The following is a 25,493-nucleotide window of genomic DNA, read 5'->3' on the forward strand; positions in this document are numbered from 1 at the left end:
GGTTGGGGGAAGGGAAGGTCAGGGAAGAGGGGGGTCCAAAGGGCTCCCCTCCACCACCGGTGCGCAATGTGTGAGTATCTAACTACTTGTTAAAGGAGCTGTGGCCAGGTAGCCTAGAGGGTCAATGTAGGGGGAGAAAGGGAGCAGAAGAGTATGGTGAAGGGTTGGAACAGAGGGTGTTAGGCAGAGAGGGTGTAGTGGGCAGTCCTGTGCTATGTCTTTGTTTCTTGTCATGTTGGGTGTATATCTGGTAAGATTGAACATACAATTGTGATTCCCAATAGCAAGCCTGAAATTAGAAGGTAAACTAGAATCCCAGGAAGAGGGAGCATAATAAAGACACCCTTGTATATGATCAGGTATATCGGGCAGAAGTCAATTCGTAACATGCTTATACTGCAACATCCCACCAAACCCCAAACATCATCTAAGAATTTAGGGTAGCCATAGTTTCCAAGGGGGATTGACTTGCATAAATAAGTTATACATCAGATAGTGCATATAGGTCTTAATTAATAAACATATAAAATATTAATAGGCGCGATTAAAACATAGGATATGTAGAAAGGCCCACAGTATGTAAAATTTTAGGCACAGCAGCATACATTACAACATGAGGGTTCACATATTGGATATAGTCTCAGGGGAAGGGGTTCATCGTAACCTATTCGCCACCTCAGCAGCTGCAGGGGGGTGAGCAAGTCTATATCAAAGAGCAGGACCTAGGGGATGAGGTAGGGAGCAGGATTTAGATAAGGTGGGAAGGAGCTGGAGGTGTAGCAGGAAGAAAAGAACGGGGAAGTAGCTCTAGTGGGAGATGGGAAAGACAATGGGGAGGCCGTGATTAAAGGAAAAGGGATCAGGGAGGAAGGGGAAGCAGCGAGGATAAAGTTGAGGGCAAGGGAAGCAGGTAGGTGAGCAAAGAAAGAGACCACCGAAGGAAGGGATAGGAAGGGGAAAAGAGAGGGGAAGGAACCCATAGGTAGGGAAGAGATTGAGCGATCACTCCACCAGACTCCAAGGGATTAGTGTGGTACCATGAAATGAACATATGCTATCTATATGATCCCTGTAAGAGTAATAAAAAACCCATAATGAATAGTTAAGAAGTGGGGGTAGGTCACTGTGCATGGCAAGGGTGTCAGAGTCATTAGAAAAGCAACAGATAGATGGGCAGGGGAAGGGAGGAAGGCCTTAGAAGAAGGAGATGGGTGAAGCCAACAGGAAGAAAGAGGATAGAGGAAAGAGAGGGAGGAGAAAACCTATGGTTAGATTAAGATTTGGCTATCATTGGCAGCAATCAGTAAGAGCATAGGGAGGCACCCTGAACTAAATACCTGCATTATGTAGGGCACCAGTAAATACAGTAAACAACAACTGCAATCAATCAACAATTAACAATTAACAAGGAACTCAATCATTAATACGTGACCAGTCCTCTGGCAATGTCAACGAGTATAAGAGAAAGAAGCACAGAGGCGCCAACATGACCTAGTAACGTCACGGCAGTCGGATACAAAACATCAGCAGGATAGGAAATATACTCACAAGCGTAGCGCACCCAAATGGTGCTATTGTGGCAGCCTGGAACATCAAACAGTGGTCCAACTCACTGGTGTCTCCAGCCAGATAGAGATGATCCTTGGCAAGGGCCTATCCTATGATGCCTATAAGGGTAAAAAAGGCACACACATAGCCCAGTAACGTTTGTACACCAGATAAAAAAGGATTCAAGGTTGTACTTACAGGAAACAAAGCACCACCAGGTGCAATATCAGCAGTACTGGGACCTCTCAGCCGCCCAGTGGACTGTGGAATCCAATTTGCAGGATGCAGAAAATCACCACTTTGGAAGATAGAACTTGCACACACACTCTGCCCCCAAACAGGAGCAGAATAATTGTGATAAAGCAAGTGTATATTTAAAAACTTTTATTTTAAAAACTTTGATTTTAAAAACAGCGACATGTTTCTCAGCCACCACAGGCTGTTTCCTCAGGCTATGTTAAAATGTTAACAACACTTGCTTTATAAAGACAATAGAACACATAAAACTTAATCTGATAGGCTAATTAATTTCTAAAGTGTGAACACCTGTTGCACAGGTCAGCAGTTGGTAGGCATGGAAACCCCTATATACAAAGCTCTCATATGTAACACAAACCATTTTGAGCAAATCCCAAATAAGAATAGATATCTCTGTATTAACCTCCATACCATTGCCATACCCAAAATAGACAATAGCAATAACCTTGTGACCCTTCAAATTAAGATTAAAAAATGGAAAACAGTAATATAACAATCACAATAAAAACATTTGTTTTACACCTCAAAATAAAATAATCACAATATGTACAACAATATAATATACCCACATAAAAAACATAAGCAGGATACATGTATTTTAATAGTCTCTATTCTACATATAATCACATAATATGCCTGACCACATGTATGTTTTATATCACAATAGATCTATATTTTTCCTTTAGTATTATAGACCTTAATTGGTATTATATCTACATTGTACCCTCCTTTAAAGTGTGACATTTATTTCTCTGCCCTAACAAAAAAGCTCTCATATGTAACACAAACCATTTTGAGCAAATTAAATAAAATGTAAAATGCAACTCTAGAGCACCTAAGCCATAGAAAGATTATTTCATTGTAAGACAGTATAAACCTTTTGGGGAAAAAAAAAAAAAGACACAATGACTAACTAATGTTAAACCCTATCTGTGCTATCATATATGCAAAATGTATGTACCTATATTTAATATAAATGTACTAGCAAGATATCATTACAAGAACTTCTACAGAAGGGCTTGGACATGGGTATTTTAAACAAAAATGAAAGAGACTATTGTCTCCCTAAATACCCCTGTACTGCTTTTTACTACCATCTGCCAAAAGTGCACAAAGACCCATTGAGACCTCAGGGTAGACCTATTATTGCGGGTATAGGGAGTCTTACGGACTCTCTATCCGCTTATATCGACCATTTTTTACAGAAATTTGTAATCTCGCTACCATCTTTCATAAGAGATTCATCCGATTTGATTACTAAATTAAATGAATGTGTCTTGGATGATGATTGTTTGGTGGGTCACCTGCGATGTGGGGTCTCTGTATTCTAACATCCAGCACGAGTTGGGCATTAGGGCTGTACGTTCCTACCTTGTACAAGATATTTATATGCCCACTGAACAAGTTGAGTTTCTCCTTCAACTCATAAAATTCATTTTAGAGCATAACTATTTTCTCTATCAGAGTAAATACTACCTCCAAATTAAGGGCACGGCCATGGGCACCAGGTTCGCCCCGAGTTTCGCAAATTTGTTCATGGGCAACTTTGAGCAGATTTATATCTACGAGTCGCAATTCGCGGCGAACCTGGTGTTCTATGGCCGCTATATAGATGACCTTATTTTTTTATTCAAAGGGTCTGAAGAGGACATACATAAGTTTATTGATCATCTTAACCACAACAATTTTGGTATATCTTTCACTCAGAATATCCAGCGGCAAGAAATTGATTTTCTTAACTTAGTTCTGAGTAAAACTACTGATGGTAAAGTGGGGTCTAAAACCTTTTTAAGACTGTTGACTGCAACAGCTTTCTGCATTATGAAAGCAATCACTATAAGAGCTGGAAGCTAAATGTCCCATATGGGCAATTTAGAAGAATAAGGAGGAATTGTTCCCAAATTGAGGACTATGATATCCAAGCAAGGGTTATTGGAGACAGATTCCTAGAAAAGGGCTACCCGGTAGATCTGATAAATCATGAGATAAATAGGGTTAGGGAGGAGGATAGATCAAGTTATTTTAAAATTAATAAAAACAAAAAATCTAAAGATCAAATAGGCTTCAAAGAAATAAATCCCCCGTTATTTATCACTAGATACAATTCAAACCATATGGCAATTAATAAAATTCATAATAAACACTGGTCTATCCTCACTGATGATTCCACTCTGAGGAATATTATAGGGACCAAACCAAAAGTGGTATATAGAAGAGCACCTACGCTCAAGACCGTTCTAGCACCCAGTAAGATTGTAAGAAACAAATTCATTGTAAACAACAATGTAGGCTCCAACATCTTTAATGTTGGGTCTTTAATTAAAAAGAATATAGTCTCCAAATGTTATAGGAAACGCTGTGGCATGTGCAGCAATATTTGTCATAGGACTTCTAGTTTTAGATCCTCGAATACGGGTGAAATTTTTAAAATTAAGAGTCACATGACATGTGAAACTTCTTTTGTGATATATCTCCTTGACTGTAAATGTGGGGCCCAGTATGTAGGCCGCACCTGCAGAAAGGTAAAAAAACGATGGGGAGAGCACTCCTATAACATTAAGAAAAAAGCCAAATCTCACAGCGTCTCCAGACATTGTTTATCTCATCACAAAAAAAGATAAGAACCCTATCAAAATAACACCTATTGAAATGATTTCAAAATCTTGTCCCAATGCTCTAATGACCCTTAGGAGAAGAGAGACATTTTGGATTAAAAGATTAGGTACTCTCCAACCAGATGGGCTCAATGAGAACCTTGATATGGCAGCATTCTGAATACCAATATTTTTTTTTTTTTTTTGGCCTCTATTAGGCTAGGTCACATTGACACTTTTTCACACCAATATCACATCACACATAGATAGGGGTTGCTGATTGTTTTTGCATTATCCTACACAGTGGTTGTCTAGTATTTCGCCATGTGTAACAATTTTTTTTTTTTTTTTTTTATTATTTTTTTTTTCTTACATTAGCGGTATAGCACTTTAATATTATTATTACTTATAAGATTACCATGATCAGATGACTTATTTATAGGATACAAGGGTATCTTTATGTTGGACCAATGATTAAACATATTTATATATATATACTTCTGCACGTCATTTAGATATAGCTTTAGGTTCTGATTACATTCCACACTTTATTCTTGGCTTATCATTTTTATTATATATTACAAATATTTTGTTAGTACATTCATATTAAATATAGGTACATACATTTTGCATATATGATATCACAGATAGGGTTTAACATTAGTTAGTCATTGTGTCATTTTTTTTTATTCCCTTTTTTTTTTTTTTTTTTTTTTTTTTTTTGGCCTCTATTAGGCTAGGTCACATTGACACTTTTTCACACCAATATCACATCACACATAGATAGGGGTTGCTGATTGTTTTTGCATTATCCTACACAGTGGTTGTTTAGTATTTCGCCATGTGTAACAATTTTTATTTTTTATTTTCTACTTACATTAGCGGTATAGCACTTTAATATTATTATTACTTATAAGATTACCATGATCAGATGACTTATTTATAGGATACAAGGGTATCTTTATGCTGGACCAATGATTACACGTATTTATATATATATATTTTCTGCACGTCATTTAGATATAGCTTTAGGTTTTGATTACATTCCACACTTTATTCTTGGCTTATCATTTTTATTATATATTATAAATATCTTGCTAGTACATTTATATTAAATATAGGTACATACATTTTGCATATATGATATCACAGATAGGGTTTAACATTAGTTAGTCATTGTGTCTTTTTTTTTTTTTCCCCAAAAGGTTTATACTGTCTTACAATGAAATAATCTTTCTATGGCTTAGGTGCTCTAGAGTTGCATTTTACATTTTATTTAATTTGCTCAAAATGGTTTGTGTTAAATATGAGAGCTTTTTTGTTAGGGCAGAGAAATAAATGTCACACTTTAAAGGAGGGTACAATGTAGATATAATACCAATTAAGGTCTATAATACTAAAGGAAAAATATAGATCTATTGTGATATAAAACATACATGTGGTCAGGCATATTATGTGATTATATATAGAATAGAGACTATTAAAATACATGTATCCTGCTTATGTTTTTTATGTGGGTGATTGTTATATTACTGTTTTCCATTTTTTAATCTTAATTTGAAGGGTCACAAGGTTATTGCTATTGTCTATTTTGGGTATGGCAATGATATGGAGGTTAATACAGAGATATCTATTCTTATTTGGGATTTGCTCAAAATGGTTTGTGTTACATATGAGAGCTTTGTATATAGGGGTTTCCATGCCTACCAACTGCTGACCTGTGCAACAGGTGTTCACACTTTAGAAATTAATTAGCCTATCAGATTTAGTTTTATGTGTTCTATTGTCTTTATAAAGCAAGTGTTGTTAACATTTTAACATAGCCTGAGGAAACAGCCTGTGGTGGCTGAGAAACATGTCGCTGTTTTTAAAATAAAAGTTTTTAAATATACACTTGCTTTATCACAATTATTCTGCTCCTGTTTGGGGGCAGAGTGTGTGTGCTAGTTCTATCTTCCAAAGTGGTGATTTTCTGCATCCTGCAAATTGGATTCCACAGTCCACTGGGCGGCTGAGAGGTCCCAGTACTGCTGATATTGCACCAGGTGGTGCTTTGTTTCCTGTAAGTACAACCTTGAATCCTTTTTTATCTGGTGTACAAACGTTACTGGGCTATGTGTGTGCCTTTTTTGCCCTTATAGGCATCATAGGATAGGCCCTTGCCAAGGATCATCTCTATCTGGCTGGAGACACCAGTTAGCTGGACCACTGTTTGATGTTCCAGGCTGCCACAATAGCACCATTTGGGTGCGCTACGCTTGTGAGTATATTTCCTATCCTGCTGATGTTTTGTATCCGACTGCCGTGACGTTACTAGGCCATGTTGGCGCCTCTGTGCTTCTTTCTCTTATAGATCACGCCACACCAGGATGACCGTCCTATGACAGAGAGCTGCCTTCTTTCTTTTGGATTATTCTTTGTGTGGACATTTTGTTATTTGATTATACCAATATAATCTGGGTCCACTTGTGAGCATATCATCTCTAATAATCTGATATAAGTGTGCTAGGTTTATTGTATATTCTCTTAATTATCTGTATATATCTGCTTACTGTTTACTGCTTATTGTTAGCGCCCCCTAGGAGTGTGGTGTATGTTCTATATGCACCACCCTCCTTATATCTAATGTCAACGAGAAAATAACAGTTCCAGATTTCAGAGAGAGCTGGCCAACCAGGATGAGGTTGAGGCCTGTCCAGGAGGGCCCAGCCCAAAGTCAGGGACAGATTAGTATCTGGCTAACATTAGTAGCAGTCAGTAGGAGCATAGAATGGTACCTGAACTAGATATCTGACTTATGTAGGGCGCCTGCAAATACAATGAACAACAAACTGCAATCAATCAACAATTAACAATTAACAAGGAGTTCAATCATTAGTACATTACCAGTCCTCTGGCAATGTCAACGAGGAAACAACAGTCCCAGATTTCAGAGATAGCTGGACAACCAGTTTGAAGCTGATGCACGCCCAGCGAGGATCCAGCCCTAGGTCAGGGTTAGTTCAGCACTGATAGTAGAGAAGTTTGCATCAACGGACTGGACCCTGCCAAGCCATCTCCAGCCTGTCTGGGTTCCAGGCCTGGGCCCCTGGTCTCAGCGGAGGGCCCGCTCCATGTGGACGGGGAGGATCACCTTCCACATTTCCAGCGGGTAGGTTCCAAACCCTCAGCAGGTCTTGAGCTTGTCGCAGGGTCAGAGCTGTGTGTTGAGTTCCATCTTTAGTAATGATCAATTTTGTAGGGTACCCCCACCTGTACTGGATTTGGTGTAGGCGTAGGGTTCTGGTGGATTCATTAAAGCTTCTTCTTTGTTGTAGGGTAAAGGAGGATAGATCAGGATATAATGCAATGTCCTGAAATTGGTCAGGTAATTGAGGTTGTCTAAGGGTCACTTTCATAAGCCGGTCTTTGGAGGAGTAGTAATGGAGTCTGGCTATGGTGTCCCGAGGTTTATCCATAGGGAGATTCTGTGGTCTGGCAGCTCTATGGATTCTATCAATTCTCACATCATGTTCTCCTGAAGGACCTAAAATAGCTCTAAACAGCGCTTGGGCATACTTTTCTAACTCTTGAGGGCCCACAGACTCAGGAATTCCACGTATTCTAATATTGTTCCGCCTGGAGCGGTCCTCCAGGTCTGCCAGTTTCGCCTCTAAGGAAGATACCTGATCTGCCAAGAGTATAGCTAACCCAATTCGTGTGATCTACTAGCAAATCTTCTTGTTTCCGTTCAATTATATCAGTTCTCTCGTTGACTGTAACAATGTCTTTTCGGAGATCGTCAAAAGACCTCTCAAGCTTGTCGAATCTTTTTGCAAAAGATTGGGTTTGTTGGTCTAGTAGCAATTTGATAGAGTCAATGGTGACCGCTTCAGACTGTATGCGAGATGGTGGTGAGCTCCTCACACTGGCCCTCCCCTCAGATTAAGGAGGAGATATTGATCTATCATCATCCGAGATGTCCGGGAGGGGGTCTCGGATAGGCTGGAAATGGTCACGGACCGTGTGTTTTGAAGTATGAGGACCCTTAGACTTCCTTTTAGATTGTTGGGACATTGTGTAGCAGGATCTCTGACTGTAAGTGAATTGGGAGACAGAGACCTTTTAAAAGAGGAGAGCAAAAGCAGGCTCTTAATTGGGGGGGCTCAGTAGGCACAGCTGTTTCACACCGGTGGGGAGGAGTGCCGCAGAGCCTAGCACCTCATTGCCAGGCTGGAGAGACTAGTTAGAAGGAAAATGACTGGAGTGACTGTAGTTGTAGTTGTGAATATAAGCCTGTCCAGTTGGGATATGTGTGATGACTAGCTCCTAGAGACAATATTCCAATATAAGAGGTGTCTCTCCCCAGAGGAAAGTGCCACCACTGGGCTCAGCCGGAAAAGGGAACTGGGGTATGACCTGCTCTAGAATGGAGCAGGAAAGGAGGGGGAGAGACACCGTTTTTCTGCCTTTCCCTGTGCAGCAGATAAGTTTAGGAGTTGCAGTGTTAGGAGGAGTCAGGGATGGTAAAGCAATTTGTAATAGTGTTGTTAATCCCTTGTACCTTTAGAAAGATTTGGAGCACAGTTCTGAGCCAGACAGGACAAAACCCACATCACCATCAGTTAAAGTGTGACAGTTGTTGGCAATTTTAATGGGAGGCCAGAGTTCAAGTATTGTATCCCACCAAACAATGATATGGTGAGTAAATGCAAATGTCCAGGTGGCAGGCAGGTATGGTTAACAAGGTACTAATAGCAGAGATTCCCAGCAGTTTACTAATGGGTGTCTATTAATACAGATATTTTGTAACCCTGAGCTGTGGGCTGCAATAACTCATTTAAATTGGTGGTCTGACTAAAGAATAGGCGAGCCGGTCTCCTGTAGCCCAGACTTGCAAGGTCATGAGTGGCTTATAGATTAAGACAGGCAGATTTGGCTCAATTAGCGTGTGCACCGGAGCGAAGTCCGGCCCTCCGGCGCACAGTGGCCTGCAAGTGTTGCGTTCTTGTCCCCCTTTAGATGAGCTGATAGTGCTCACTGCGTGTTGAGATGCCTATGGGGATCGTTTTCCTAAGGTCTAGTGTCTTAGCGCTTACCGGTGCCAGTGACCGCTTGCTCCCTTTCACTTTGTTGCGGTCCGATGACGTCAGCGGTTAATGGTGATCTTCGCGCCTTTTCGCCGACCGGGCCGATTCTCTCTAGTAGGTTGCGGCTATGATCCCCTGCAGGTAGGTGTCCGGGGGGTACCTCCAAGTACCCGATGCTGGGAATTGTGATGCAGGTAGTGAGGATCGCTCCTTAGGATCACCCTGAGGTTTAAAGCTGTCCGGTCTTGCAGGGTATGAAATGCTGCCAAAAGCAAGGCGGCAAGGGTCTCAACAACAAACGAGTAGTTAGAAATCCCTCCAGGGTGAGATAGTCAGGGAAGTTGAGTAGAGAAAACGATCTTTTAAAACAAGTTTTACTAGTACTTCTCAGGAGTTCTATGCAGACACGTCTACTCTATTCACAGGCTAGCTCCGCCCCCCGAAAGTAACTTTTTATTAACAAACTTTATTAACACTTCCTGTTTTATTCTTGAGAGGAACTAAGCTGTAATTGCAACATGAAACCACCAGATGTCATCAACATGAACATAATAAGCATATAATAGACAGAACACTCTCCACCTGGTATAAAAATATACCACTATTACATGATCTATAAATTATTATTAAATTCAACCAGATAACTTTTTACTTTGAAAAAGAACAATCAAATCTGACACAGGTCTGAGGTATACTTTAGCAGTCCCTTGTTTAATAATTTTGACCTCTACCATCACCTTTAGGAATGGCTTTTATAATAAGGCTCATTGTCCATCCATTGCACTTTACTTGATAGTCTTTAAACAATACAAGATCTCCTTCTTGAACGTTTTGTTTCTTTTTCCATTTCCTATATTTCCATGTTCGGATACATTTGATAGTCACTGTTTCGGCTTGCAAGAAATCTAATGAATGACATAACCCTTTGCAGCAATGCCAGCCTGTACACGACTCCTTTTGAGTGCTGCTGGAAAATTACTTAGCAATGTGAATAAGTGTTCCTATACCTCTCACAAGGGACTTCCACTTTGAGAATCTGAGAAATCTATGTGAGTCTAACTGGCATTCATACACTTCAGTTATTAAAGCTGTCACTTCAGGTCTGATCTCACTGTCAGAATCTGGTTCAATGAGGTCAAATACTTTAGCTTCAGATTGATCACTAGTATCTGCCTGATGTAAGAAATCTGGGCCTGAGAACCAGTTGGTATGTTTTAGGTGAGCTGCTTGAATTGGTCTAGTACCATGATCTGCTGGATTCTGACTGGTGTTAATATAATGCCACTGATCTGGATTAGTAGATTTTCTAATACGAATTATTCTGTTTGAGACATATACATGAAATTTCCTACAAGTATTGTGAATATAACCTAACACAATTTTGCTATCACTGTAATATTTAACTGCATAAAGTTCAATGTCCATTTCTTCAGTAATAAGTTCAGCTAGCTCAACTGACAAAACAGCTGCACATAATTCTAGACGTGGCACTGTATGGGCTGGTCTTGGAGCTAGTTTAGATTTGCCCATAATAAAGCCTACATGACATTGACCGCTGATGTTTATGACTCTGAGATATGCTACAGCTGCTATCGCTACAGTAGAAGCATCAGAAAAAACACATACCTCCTTTCTTACTGTGGACGATAGTGACACTGGCACATAGGGTCTGGGAATACTGAGATCTTCAAGATGGATCAGGTCTTCTGTCCATGCTCTCCATTGAGCTTCTCTATCTGGTAAGAGTGGGGAATCCCAGTCACATTGGTCTGTTGAGAGTTCTCTGACTAAAGATTTACCTTGCATAGTGATTGGAGATGCAAACCCAAGTGGGTCATAAAGACTGTTTACTGTAGCCAGGATACCTCTCCGTGTGAAAGGTTTGACCTCTTTAGACACTTGAAAAGTGAAACTGTCGGTCTGTAAGTTCCAACTTACTCCTAAGCTCCTTTGGAGGGGTAGAGGATCGACACCTAAAACAAGGTCCTTTAGATCTTTAGCTCTGTCATCTGCAGGAAATGCTTCCATTACAGGACTTCTATTGGGTGCCACCTTGTGTAACTTGAGATTCGAACCTGCGAGCATGTCCTTAGCCCTCTGCAGAAGACTGACAGCTTCAGCTTCAGTGGGCACAGATGCGAGTCCATCATCTACATAGAAATTCCTCAAGATAAACTGTTCTACATCTTCACCATACTCACTCTTTCCTTGCTTTGCTATTTGTCTTAGACCATAAATGGCTATGGCTGGGGAAGGGCTGTTCCCAAAGACATGTACCTTCATCCTGAACTCTGTAATTTCTTTGTTAAGGTCATTGTCACGAAACCAAAGAAATCTCAAATAGTTACAGTGATCTTCTCTAACCATAAAACAGTAAAACATTTGTTGTACATCAGTGGTAATTGCAACTTGCTCTTTGCGGAAACGTAAAAGGACACCTAGTAGTGTATTATTTAAATCAGGCCCACTGAGGAGTGTATCATTCAGTGAAATACCTTCAAACTGAGCACTTGAGTCAAAAACTACTCTAATCTGTCCTGGCTTCTGAGGGTGATAGACACCAAAGATTGGTAGGTACCAACACTCCTCACCTGGTTCCAATGGTGGGGCAGGCTCTGCTTGGTCATGGTCAAAGATCTTTTGCATAAAGTTAACAAAATGTTCTTTCATTTCAGGTTTTTTCACAAAGGAACGCTGTAGAGCAAGGAGTCTTTTCTGGGCTTGCTCTATGTTGTTTGGTAGTCTAAGACGAGGTGAGCGAAATGGTAGGGGTGCTACCCAGTAATTTGTTTAATCAATAAACATCTCTTTTTCTACTACATCAAGGAACATACCATCTTGAATAGACATAGCAGGTTTGTCATCGTTTGGAGTAGTAACAAACACATTATCATCTAAACTGCCCACATTGTGAGTTGCAGTTCCTAAATAACACAATGAGGGGGTGTATGACTGTTGTGTACAAGCATTAAAAGTCTCTTTTACCTGTATATAGCTAGTGCATGGGCTGAACAGAGAAGTGCGCCCACTAGGCAACACATTTGTCTTGAAAGAGTTCACATCTGCTGGTCTATGAGCTCCTCCTAAGCATACTTCCCCAACTATGACCCAACCTAAGTCTAAATGTTGTGCATAAGGACTGTTGTGAGGCCCATTAATCTGTTCACGTACTTTGTGCACCTTCATAATGTCTCTTCCTAACAAGAGAAGTATTTGTGCGTTAGGGTCAAGTGCTGGGATCTTGTCTGTTAAGGATTTCAGATGAGGGAAATGCTGTGTAATCTCAGGTGTTGGAATTTCTGACCTGTCATCAGGTATCATGTCACATTCAATGAGTGTGGGGAGTTTTATGTGTGTTTTCCCATCAATAGACTGAACAGTGAAGTTGGATACCCTACGCCCTGTTTTCTCTGTAATGCCTGAGCATGTTCTTAGAGTGTAGGAAAATGTTTCACCACTAATGTTAAACACATCAAAAAACTCTGATTTGGCTAAAGAACGGTTACTTTGATCATCTAACACTGCATACATTTTTACAGAACAGTCAGGTTTATTAGAGGGATATACAGTCACTAAACAAATCTTGGAACATGATCTGGGCCTTGTCCCTTTCCCGCATACCTCTGTACACTTGGATACAATAGTGGGTGGAGTAGCTTCCTCTTGCTCCCCGCCTTGCTCTCCCTTTGGTAAAGGAGTCTCTACTGCCCAGAGAGCTGGACCTGGATGCAAAGCTGAAGTATGCTGGTCACTGTTGCATTCTCTGCATCTTATGTTATTTTTGCAGTCTTTGGCAATGTGTCTGGTGGATGCACAACATCTAAAGCAGATAGAATTCTCCTTCAGGTAAGCTTTACGTTCATCAATGTGCTTGCTTCTGAACCCACAACACTTTGACAGTGGGTGTGGTTTATTATAAATTGGTCATGGACTGTCTGGTTCCATGGATTTCCACGAAGGGCTTTTCACCTGTGGAGTTGCATTAGTATTTGACACTTCTGTCTTTCTTACTGACACCGTTGGTCTGTTGCTGTACCTTGTTCCTGACTTCTCTGTATTTACTGGAACTTGGTTGCTGCATGTTGAGAATATGAAGCTTGGATCATTTCTGGTCTTTGCTTGGTTGACAATAAATCTGGTGAAGAAACTGAATGGTGGAAAGGAGACATGATGGTCTTCTTTGTACTTGGAACCTTGAAAAATCCATTTTTCGTGCAGGCTATATGGCAGTTTTTCAATAATTGGTTTGATGCCACGAGCTGTGTCTAGGTATGCCAGTCCTGGCAAAAAGCCTCCTGTCTTAGCTGCATTCACCTCCAACAACATGTCACCAAGTTCTCTTAACTTTATGTTGTCTTTGTTTGAGATTTTGGGGAAGTTTTCTAGCTTATTTAACAGTGCATTCTCAATAGCTTCAGGGCTGCCATAACATTCTTCTAGTCTCTGCCATACCATTTTAACTCCATCAATTGGGTTATGAACATGCACTGACCTGAGTCTCTTAGCCTGTTGAGATGACTCTGGTCCAAGCCACTTAGTCAAAAGATCTAGCTCTTCTCTGGCTGTAAGATTAAGATCTCTGGTGACACCTTGGAATGATGTCTTCCATGCCCAGTAGTTCTCTAGTCGATCATCAAATGTTAGTAGCCCTGTACTCACTAACTCTCGACGAATCAGGTGCTTTGCTAGGTCAGTAGTCTCTGAAGTTCCTAATGTACTATTTATGAGAGGGGATATGTGAGAGTCCATATAATGTGATGGATATTGTGGATCAGCGTAACCTCTGATTTCTTGAAAGCGCACTCTTGGTGTAGAGACATTTGCAGTGTCAGTCTGGGAAGGAGGGTGCAAGTCAGGAATACTTGGAGTAGACTGTAAATATGTTGAGTCAGGAAACTGTGGCATTATGCTGGACATATGTTGGATAGGAGCATGCTCTGTTTTATCTTGGTCTAGAGCATGGTTCTGTACATACTCACGAGTCCTTTGTACTGAATCATGGGTAGTTATTTCTGCAAAATCTTGAAGTGGTTCCTCTTCTAGTTCAGCTGCTGCTTCATAGACTGCTGCTTCTGCAGATGCTGCAACTGCTGCCCTTTGAATCTTTATCACATGCATATTAGCTTCTAATTCTGCCTTGCGTTGCGCTGTTTCAGCTTCACACCTTGCTGTCTCTGCTTCCATATCTGCTTTGTGCATTGAATATTTAGAGCCAGAGGCATAGGATCTGGTCTCTAAAGTTTGCTGCATCATATCAACATTCTTATCTTGGTTCATAGTGATCAGGTTAAAGTAGCACAATATTTTAAATGCAGTTCTTGTGCAAATTATTTTTACTGCCTTTCACTTTAAATTGCAGGTCTTGTATGTTTGCTTGTTATTTACTGCTTTTTACTTTAAAATGCAGCCTTTGTATCTTGCTTGTTATTGCTTCTCACTTTTCAATGCAGCTCCTATATCTTCCCTTGATATAGCATGCTTTTTACTTTACAATGCAGCTCTGTATCTTCCCCTGATATAGCCTGCCTTTTTACTGTACTGTCCTCATTAACTGATAACTCGACAGCTAGTTAACAAACCAGACAGAAATAGCTTTGTGTTTATTCCAAACTGATTTTACTTCTGAATAGTATTTTTGTAAAACTGTAATACAATAAGAAAAGTTGAAATTACAATATGTAGTTACACGTGGTGCTTGCAATACATACAATAATACATGTTTCTAACACAGAGAGCTTACATATAATCCTTACAGCAAATAGCAATGCAATTCAAATGTACAATGAACTCTTAGCAAACAATAACTTACAGGCATATGTGTGTTTAGAGGCAAATGTTTAAGAGCTGATTTCCATGCTTCTTGAAGCTAAGATGGCTGCTGAGAAACTGAAAGTAACTTTTTATTAACAAACTTTATTAACACTTCCTGTTTTATTCTTGAGAGGAACTAAGCTGTAATTGCAACATGAAACCACCAGATGTCATCAACATGAACATAATAAGCATATAATAGACAGAACAGGACATAAAAACTCATTTTAGTCTTTCATGATTTAGAGCAGTGATTTGCAACCTTTTTTATCCGTGGCACACTTTTTTACATTAAAAAATCCTGTGGCACCCCACCATCCCAAAATTTTACAAAATCACACATTGTAGCCTAATACAGGATATATAGACAGTGTGTGTATATATATATATATATATATATATATATATATATATATATATATATGACATATTGACATTCATTCACAAACAATCATAATGATTGTCTGTGAATGAATGTCAATGTCATGGTTGTACATGATGCCTGATGAGCCTGTCACATACCTCCCAATATTTAAAAATTTGAAAGAGGGACACCCCCGCACTGTTGTCAGTCTGCCGCGGCACACCTGAGGATCTCTCACGGCACACTAGTGTGCCACGGCACACTGGTTGAAAAACACTGATTTAGAGCATGGAATCTTAAACAACATTCCAATTTACTTCTATTATCTAATTTGCTTCATTTTCTTGGTATCCCTTATTGAAAAGCATACTACCTAGTTAGGCTCAGGCTTTCAAATGTTTAAGTACACATATTGAAAAATATATTTATACATTTTTTTTTCTGCCTTTAAATCTGAAAATTGAATTTTTTTCCACTGCCCTTTAGAAGCTGAAGTTAATTTTCTGGATTTAAAACCCTGATATTCTAACAGGCTGCATTGCTATTGTTTCATCAGTGCAGCAACTCAATTATTTCTGTGCTTAATTGGACACAGCAGAGGAAGTGACCCTGGACTACAAAATAATGTAAACGTAGCTAACAAAATTACAGTTTTAAATATTTTTAAAACATGTATTTTGTATGCAAATATTTTGTAGTGATGTAAAAAAATTACTTTAATGTCCCTTTGAGGAAGTTGCAGATCAAGGTAATATCTCTCCATTTCCGTAATTGTTTGAAGTGAAAGTGATTTTGTAGAAAATTTGCCTTTCCATATAATCAACTATAAATGTGTTGAGGCGAAGCTTGGCCACACTGTGTAATGGCCGCATGTTAGTGAAGCTCCCAGACCTAAACCCCCCGGAAAGGAATCTACAATCAAGCTAACGACACACGAGAGGACGTATCGGCGAGATGCACCAGGCATCAGAAGAAGCCTAAAGACCCGACACCATGAATACATGCAAGAGCGGAGCCCAAGCACCGGTCTGGTGTTAATCATACCGCCGGAGGTGAGGACGTAGTGCAAAAGACGTCGTACATCACGGCCGAATCCTCTAACTGAAAGGCCCCCGCTCCATTGCGCTGCACATATGGGATAAAGAGTACTCAGCTCCAGACAGCAGCAAACCTCCAAAGACACGGAGTCAGAAACAAAAGTAAGGCACCGCATTGATTACCCGTGTCATAGCCAAACTGCGCAAGCAATAAAAGGATAGGCCCTGTAGCAACACATCCCTAAGAAATTAACAGTGTGGCACCAAACTCACACATAAAGAAATAAAGAGCACAAGTTGACGCCAGAAATTTGAAAAGGACTCAAAATAATCAAATAAAAGTTCCACATTTAAAATTAATTAATAAATAAACAGAAGAAAACACATAGCAAAAAAAATAAAAATAATAATATAAAAAATAAATAAATACCCATAGAAACTACTCCCGCATTGATTACATTTTTATAGACCAACTCACATACAGTTTAGTTGCAGATTCAAACATAGATCATATCAGTTGGTCTGACCATGCAGCTGTAAGCGCTGACTTAAAATGGCTAGAGAGATGAAACTCTCCTTCACAAAGCTTTAATACCAAATAAACTCACCATGTCATTGAGATAATTTTTTAGTTTTAATCTCCCTCATCAAACATCCTCCATAAATGTATGGGCAGCACATAAAGCGGTAATGAGGGGTGAATTAATTAAACAAAAAGCTATACTTAAAAAACAATACATGACAGCATATATGGAAGCTATAAATACCCTACAATCAATCGAAATTTTGCATAAAAAAACCCTCAAGATTATACACTTAGTCATCAGTTACAACTAGCTAGGGGTAACCTTAACCACTTGCTATACAAAGAAGCACAAGATAAGGCATTCTTTCTTTAAAAAATTATATTATGCGGAGTTGAACAAAGCGGGAACTCTCTTAGACCTAGTTTGGAGTTTGGCGTTAGCCGTGAAAACCAGCGTTAGAGGCTCCTAACGCTGGTTTTAGGCTACCGCCGGTATTTGGAGTCACTCAAAATAGGGTCTAACGCTCACTTTTCATCCGCGACTTTTCCATACCGCAGATCCCCTTACGTCAATTGCGTATCCTATCTTTTCAATGGGATTTTTCTAACTCCGGTATTTAGAGTCGTTTCTGAAGTGAGCGTTAGACATCTAACGACAAAACTCCAGCCGCAGGAAAAAAGTCAGTAGTTAAGAGCTTTCTGGGCTAACGCCGGTTCATAAAGCTCTTAACTACTGTGCTCTAAAGTACACTAACACCCATAAACTACCTATGTACCCCTAAACTGAGGTCCCCCCACATCGCCGACACTCAAATAATTTTTTTTAACCCCTAATCTGCCGACCGCCACCTATGTTACACTTATGTACCCCTAATCTGCTGCCCCTAACACCGCCGCCCCCTGTATTATATTTATTAACCCCTAATCTGCCCCCCACAACGTCGCCGCCAGCTACCTACAATAATTAACCCCTAATCTGCCGACCGCAAAGCGCCGCCACCTACATTATAGCTATGTACCCCTAATCTGCTGCCCCTAACACCGCCGACCCCTATATTATATTTATTAACCCCTAATCTGCCCCCCTCAACGTCGCCTCCACCTGCCTACACTTATTAACCCCTAATCTGCCGAGCGGACCGCACCGCTACTATAATAAAGTTATTAACCCCTAATCCGCCTCACTAACCCTATAATAAATAGTATTAACCCCTAATCTGCCCTTCCTAACATCGCCGACACCTAACTTCAATTATTAACCCCTAATCTGCTGACCGGAGCTCACCGCTATTCTAATAAATGTATTAACCCCTAAAGCTAAGTCTAACCCTAACACTAACACCCCCCTAAATTAAATATAATTTAAATCTAACGAAATTAATTAACTCTTATTAACCCCTTAATGACCACAATGTACCCTGTATGTCACTGGTCGTTAAGGTTTTTTTTAGGACATAATAGCACAAGTCTAGCAAGAAAACGCTATTAATGCCGTCCCTCCAGCAGGCTTTGTGGAATAGAGCCGTCTCAACGCTGGTGGCAAGACCGCGCTATAAAACAATCATGTCCCAAAAAAAGGCCAGCGACATACAGGGTACGTCGCTGGTCCTTAAGGGGTTAAATAAATTATTCCTATTTAAAGCTAAATACTTACCTGTAAAATAAACCCTAATATAGCTACAATATAAATTATAATTATATTGTAGCTATTTTAGGATTAATATTTATTTTACAGGCAACTTTGTAATTATTTTAACCAGGTACAATAGCTATTAAATAGTTAAGAACTATTTAATAGTTACCTAGTTAAAATAATAACAAAATTACCTGTAAAATAAATCCTAACCTAAGTTACAATTAAACCTAACACTACACTATCATTAAATTAATTAAATAAAATACCTACAATTACCTACAATTAACCTAACACTACACTATCAATAAATTAATTAAATACAATTCCTACAAATAAATACAATTAAATAAACTAGCTAAAGTACAAAAAATAAAAAAGAACTAAGTTACAAAAAATAAAAAAATATTTACAAACATAAGAAAAATATTACAACAATTTTAAACTAATTACACCTACTCTAAGCCCCCTAATAAAATAACAAAGACCCCCAAAATAACAAAATGCCCTACCCTATTCTAAATTACTACATTTCAAAGCTCTTTTACCTTACCAGCCCTGAACAGGGCCCTTTGCGGGGCATGCCCCAAGAAATTCAGCTCTTTTGCCTGTAAAAAAAAACATACAATACCCCCCCCAACATTACAACCCACCACCCACATACCCCTAATCTAACCCAAACCCCCCTTAAATAAACCTAACACTAAGCCCCTGAAGATCTTCCTACCTTGTCTTCACCCTACCAGGTTCACCGACCCGTCCTGAAGAGCTCCTCCGATGTCCTGATCCAAGCCCAAGCGGGGGGCTGAAGAGGTCCATGATCCGGCTGAAGTCTTCATCCAAGCGGGAGCTGAAGAGGTCCATGATCCGGCTGAAGTCTTCATCCAAGCAGGAGCTGAAGAGGTCCATGATCCGGATGAAGTCTTCTATCAACGGCATCTTCAATCTTCTTTCTTCCGGATCCATCTTGCAGACCTCCGACGCGGAACATCCTCTTCTCCCGACGCCTACTAGCCGAATGACGGTTCCTTTAAGGGACGTCATCCAAGATGGCGTCCCTCGAATTCCGATTGGCTGATAGGATTCTATCAGCCAATCAGAATTAAGGTAGGAATATTCTGATTGGCTGATGGAATCAGCCAATCAGAATCAAGATCAATCCGATTGGCTGATCCAATCAGCCAATCAGATTGAGCTTGCATTCTATTGGCTGATCGGAACAGCCAATAGAATGCAAGCTCAATCTGATTGGCTGATCGAATCAGCCAATCGGATTGAACTTAATTTATTTAATAAGAGTTTAATAAGAGTTAATTAATTTTTTTAGATGTAAATTATATTTAACTTAGGGGGGGTGTTAGTGTTAGGGTTAGACTTAGCTTTAGGGGTTAATACATTTATTAGAATAGCGGTGAGCTCCGGTCGGCAGATTAGGGGTTAATAATTGAAGTTAGGTGTCGGCGATGTTAGGGAGGGCAGATTAGGGGTTAATACTATTTATTATAGGGTTAGTGAGGCGGATTAGGGGTTAATAACTTTATTATAGTAGCGCTCAGGTACGGTCGGCAGATTAGGGGTTAATAAGTGTAGGCAGGTGGAGGCGACGTTGTGGGGGGCAGATTAGGGGTTAATAAATATAATATAGGGGTCGGCGATGTTAGGGCAGCAGATTAGGGGTACATAGGGATAATGTAAGTAGTGGCGGTTTACGGAGCGGCAGATTAGGGGTTAAAAATAATATACAGGGGTCAGCGATAGCGGGGGCGGCAGATTAGGGGTTAATAAGTGTAAGGTTAGGGGTGTTTAGACTCGGGGTACATGTTAGAGTGTTAGGTGCAGACGTAGGAAGTGTTTCCCCATAGCAAACAATGGGGCTGCGTTAGGAGCTGAACGCGGCTTTTTTGCAGGTGTTAGGTTTTTTTTCAGCTCAAACAGCCCCATTGTTTCCTATGGGAGAATCGTGCATGAGCCTAACGCAGCCTTTATGTGGACTCTCAATACCAGAGTTATTTTTATGGTGCGGCCAGAAAAAAGCCGGCGTTAGTTTTTCCGGTCGTTACCGACAAAACTCCAAATCTAGCCGTGAGCGAGGCTGTTGCGTACAAATCAGTATAGTTGATTACAAAATGAAACAACTCATATATACACAAAATTCGAACTTCTGGGGGAAAATATTTACAAGATTCAATCAGTATAGTTGATTGCTTTAAAACATATTATCAAGGTCTGTATAACCTCCCACCACCAACCCCCTTGAATAGTCCAGAAGACCATATATAGCATACTTAAATGAAGTAGATCTCCCCACAATCCCATCTGAAATTGCAAAAGAACTAGAGAATCCTATCCCCCAACAGGACGTACTGTTAGCGATCAATAGCTTACTGTCCCATAAGAGCCCTGGGCCAGATGGATTTTCTAATGCCTACTATAAGCAATTAAAACAGATACTAGCCCCACACCTCACCACCTTATTCACAGCAATGGATGGTGACGGTGAATGGCCTACGCACATATTAGAAACACATATAACGATTATACTGAAATCAGCAAAAGACAACACTATGGTAGAAAATTATAGGCCCATATCGTTACTCAATTCAGATATAAAAAAAATTACGAAGATATTAGCCAAAATAATAAATGTAATACTGCCTAAACTTATACACGTGGATCAATTGGGGTTTGTCCCTGGCCGGGAGGCCAGAGACAATACCATACAAACATTGCACCTTATTGAACATGTAAATAGAACTAGGGAACCCACAATTCTTATATCAACAAATGCCGAGAAGGCATTTAATCGCTTATATTGGAGTTTTCTCAGGGCTTGCTTGGTTCGGTTTGGTTTTGGTAATAAAATGATAGAAAGAATTCTCAGCGTTTATAATAACCCTTCAGTGAGAGTGAAAGCTAATGGTACTTTATCAGATTGTTTCCGGATACACAATGGGACGAGACAAGGGTGCCCAATGTCCCCGCTCCTGTTTGCATTGTCTATGGAAGGTCTGCCAGCACATATTCGTGAAAATAAAAAAAAATCACGGTATTAGGATAGGCCCTAATGAATACAAATTAACAATATATGCTGATGATGTACTAGTTTCTATGACATCACCAACTATGTCACTCCCCCATTTAATGTCAGAATTTGCAAAATTTGACGCACACTCAAATTTTATAATAAACCCGCAAAAATCGGAAATTCTTAATATAACTATGAATAATGTACAATTTAGAAGAATAAATGCCCATATAAACTACAACCACTTCAGATTAGATATCTGGGTATAGAACTGACATCCTCAACGACTCTGTTATACCAACATAATTATATACCTTTGCTGGATAAGCTGAAAGCTGAACTGAGAGTTTGGCGTGATAAGCCTCTGTCTTGGTGGGGTAGGATACAGGCCGTTAAAATGACCACACTGCCGCAGATACTATACATATTGCAAACAGTTCCCATACATCTTTCTAGATCATTCCTGTCTAACCTACAATTAGAAATCAATTCATTTATCTGGGGGAAAATTAAGCCTCAAATAAATAAAGCAACTATGTACAGACCTCTGGGAGGCATTGGAGTTCCTAACATAGAGAGGTATTATAATGCTGTGACACTCCAACGAGTTTTGGACTGGCAAGGTAAAATAGAAAATAAGGCATAGACAACGATAGACTCATCTTTTGAGATCTCCGTCACTAGGTGCACTATGTTGGATTTCCCCAGGCATTAGACCACCCTTAGTCAAAGCTTCAGAGTTGTACACACATATTTTTGAAAACTGGGACTCAATGAGGGATTCTCAAATGGGTATCTCCTCCAGAGTTTCTCCTTTATCGCCTATTTCATATAACGCAGAATTCTTTGGGGGTCTGGAACCTCATAATAACATTTGTGGTGAATTTGGATATACTATACCATTTATAAGATTGACAATTAATGGTGAATTAAGGCAAAGGCACGACTTAGGAGAGGTAGCTCGGGGAAGTTATCCATCATTACTGAAATATGCTCAACTAAAACACTTGATTCGCAACTCCAAACATAAAGCAGACCTGTTGAGACCTCCTACGAGGTTTGAGAGGTTATGCCTATAAGATACACCCCCGATGGGAACTTTATCCATAGCTAGACGTTTATTGGAGGAAACATTAGTTAACACCCTCCCTTTATACACTACGCGTTGGAAAAACGAACTGGAGGTCCCCCTCACAAATCAAGACTGGGAAAATATATTTTTTAACACTCGTAAATCCTCGGCATCACCAAATACCCTAGAACTTAAAGGGACACTGTACCCAAATTTTTTCTTTTGTAATTCAGAAAGAGATTGCAATTTTAAGCAACTTTCTAATTTACTCCTATTATCAATTTTTCTTCGTTCTCTTGCTATCATTATTTGAAAAAGAAGGAATCTATTTTTTTTTTTGGTTTCAGTACTCTGGACAGCACTTTTTTATTGGTGGATGAATTTATCCACCAATCAGCAAGGACAACCCAGGTTGTTCACCAAAAATGGGCCGGCATCTAAACTTAAATTCTTGCATTTCAAATAAAGACACCAAGAGAATGAAGAAAATTTGATAATAGGAGTAAATTAGAAAATTGCTTAAAATTTAATGCTCAATCTTAATCACGAAAGAAAATTTTTGGGTACAGTGTCCCTTTAATCACAAAATATTGACCCGTTGGTACTTAACACCAGATCGATTAAGGTATATATATATTCCAATGATTATTATCGGTGCTGGAGAGGATACGGGAAGAGGGGTAGTATGTCACATATATGGTGGCAGAGTGAGAAGTTACGGCCATTTTGGTCACAAATAGAGACTGATTTTCAAATTATCATAGATAAGTCCTTTGTATTAAACCCATTAACAGCATTATTGAATTATAGACCACAGGGATTATGTAAAATTAGATGGAACCTCCTGATAATAGGGCTAAATAGTGCTAGAAATCTGATAGCGAGGAAGTGGAAATCTACTGCTCCCCCCTCCAGAATAGAATGGATACAAAGTACTACAACACTCATATCCCAAGAAGAGTATGTACACTTTTGAAAAGGGACCCTTACTAGCTTCTACGATATTAAGTTTTATTGGGAATCTTTTACAGGCGCTCAGGGTAATGTGTCAGCAGTTTGAAACCTACACTTCTTCCCACAGCATGTAACATTGGTATGCACTTCTTGGAGATTTCTTTTCTTCCCCCCTTTCTTAAACTCTTTCTTTCTTACCTCCCTCTCTCTTTTCTCCTCTTTCCCCCTTTCTTTTTCTTTTTTACTTTTTATTCCTTATTAAGGCATTAAACTAAAAGAAAGATTGAAAATGTGCTTACACCTGTAGGATCTTAGTTGTGTTTCTTTCATTATTAAGATAAGAAGACTTGTAGATGTTGTTTTCCATCAAATGTAAATGGATGAGACATATGAACTAATTCATGGACTGTCTTATTTTTCTTTTTCACACATACAAGTCTTTGTAACCAAAATAATTGTACGGAACCTGATTATAATGTATGTTTTATCGTTTCTATGTATGTATACCGTATATGAAAACTTTAATAAAAACTATGTTTAAAAAAAAATAAAAATAAAAGAGGGGGTGAAAACAACAACCTCTAAGAGATCAGGGAAGTCAGTACCACGTTAAGGGGCACTAGAACTGCAAGCAATTAAACATCACATAGCCAGACAACAGCAGGTGAAAAACATGTTTTGGGGAGGTGAGTGGCTTGTGAGTGGGTAACACTAAAAGCCTAATGCAGCAACACAGAATTCATGCAGTAGTTTTTATGGGCAAAACCTGAGTAGCCATTAACCACATGAGTGCTGGGACTAAGGGAACATTTGTGTGACACAGTTAATAAAAGTCAGCAATAAAGAGTGTCACAGAGATTGATTCTTGCAGACATCACACACGGGCCAAACACTTACCTCTAGCTGCCGAAGGTAATAGCGATCAGAGGATTGAGATCCAAAAGCCTACAATAGGGACATATTCAATAAACACAGTTTACAGAAACTATAGTCACCATAATCCAAGAAGCATAAGGACCCTTATAACATAACAAAAAGTTGAATACACAAATCACACCTAAAGATAAGCTGGACCATACAGACTAAAGCAAATAGTGACAGTTTTGTGCGGTTATGCCAGCAAAAAAACATCAGAAACCTGAAACACCAGCTAAAGCCAAAATGATAAACCAATATCTCAAACCAGTAGAGGGAACCTCACACAGAGCCACTGATCCTTCAATACTGACACCTGAAGATGTTCCAGTAATAGAGACACAAACGCATAATATAGCTGTTCACACCAATGAGATAACAAAAGCGGATTTGCAGCTCCTAGTGACTAAGGATGACATAAAGACTGCCATGTCAAACATGCGTGACATGTTCAATGAAATGAAGAAAGACATCAAGAAAGTAGACTGTAGAGTAACAACATTGGAAGAGAGCCACAGTACTGTTAATCACGACATCCAACACCTGTCACAGCTAATATACAACCAAGAAGAAATTATACACAACCTGATGGAAAAGGTGGAAAACCTTGACAATAGCGGACGTAGGAATAACCTACATTTCAGAGGTGTTCCTGAAACTGTGTAACCTACAGCAATCCAAGGTTAT

The sequence above is a fragment of the Bombina bombina genome, chromosome 6 (genome assembly GCF_027579735.1).
Source record: "Bombina bombina isolate aBomBom1 chromosome 6, aBomBom1.pri, whole genome shotgun sequence".
In the NCBI taxonomy this organism is placed as follows: domain Eukaryota; kingdom Metazoa; phylum Chordata; class Amphibia; order Anura; family Bombinatoridae; genus Bombina; species Bombina bombina.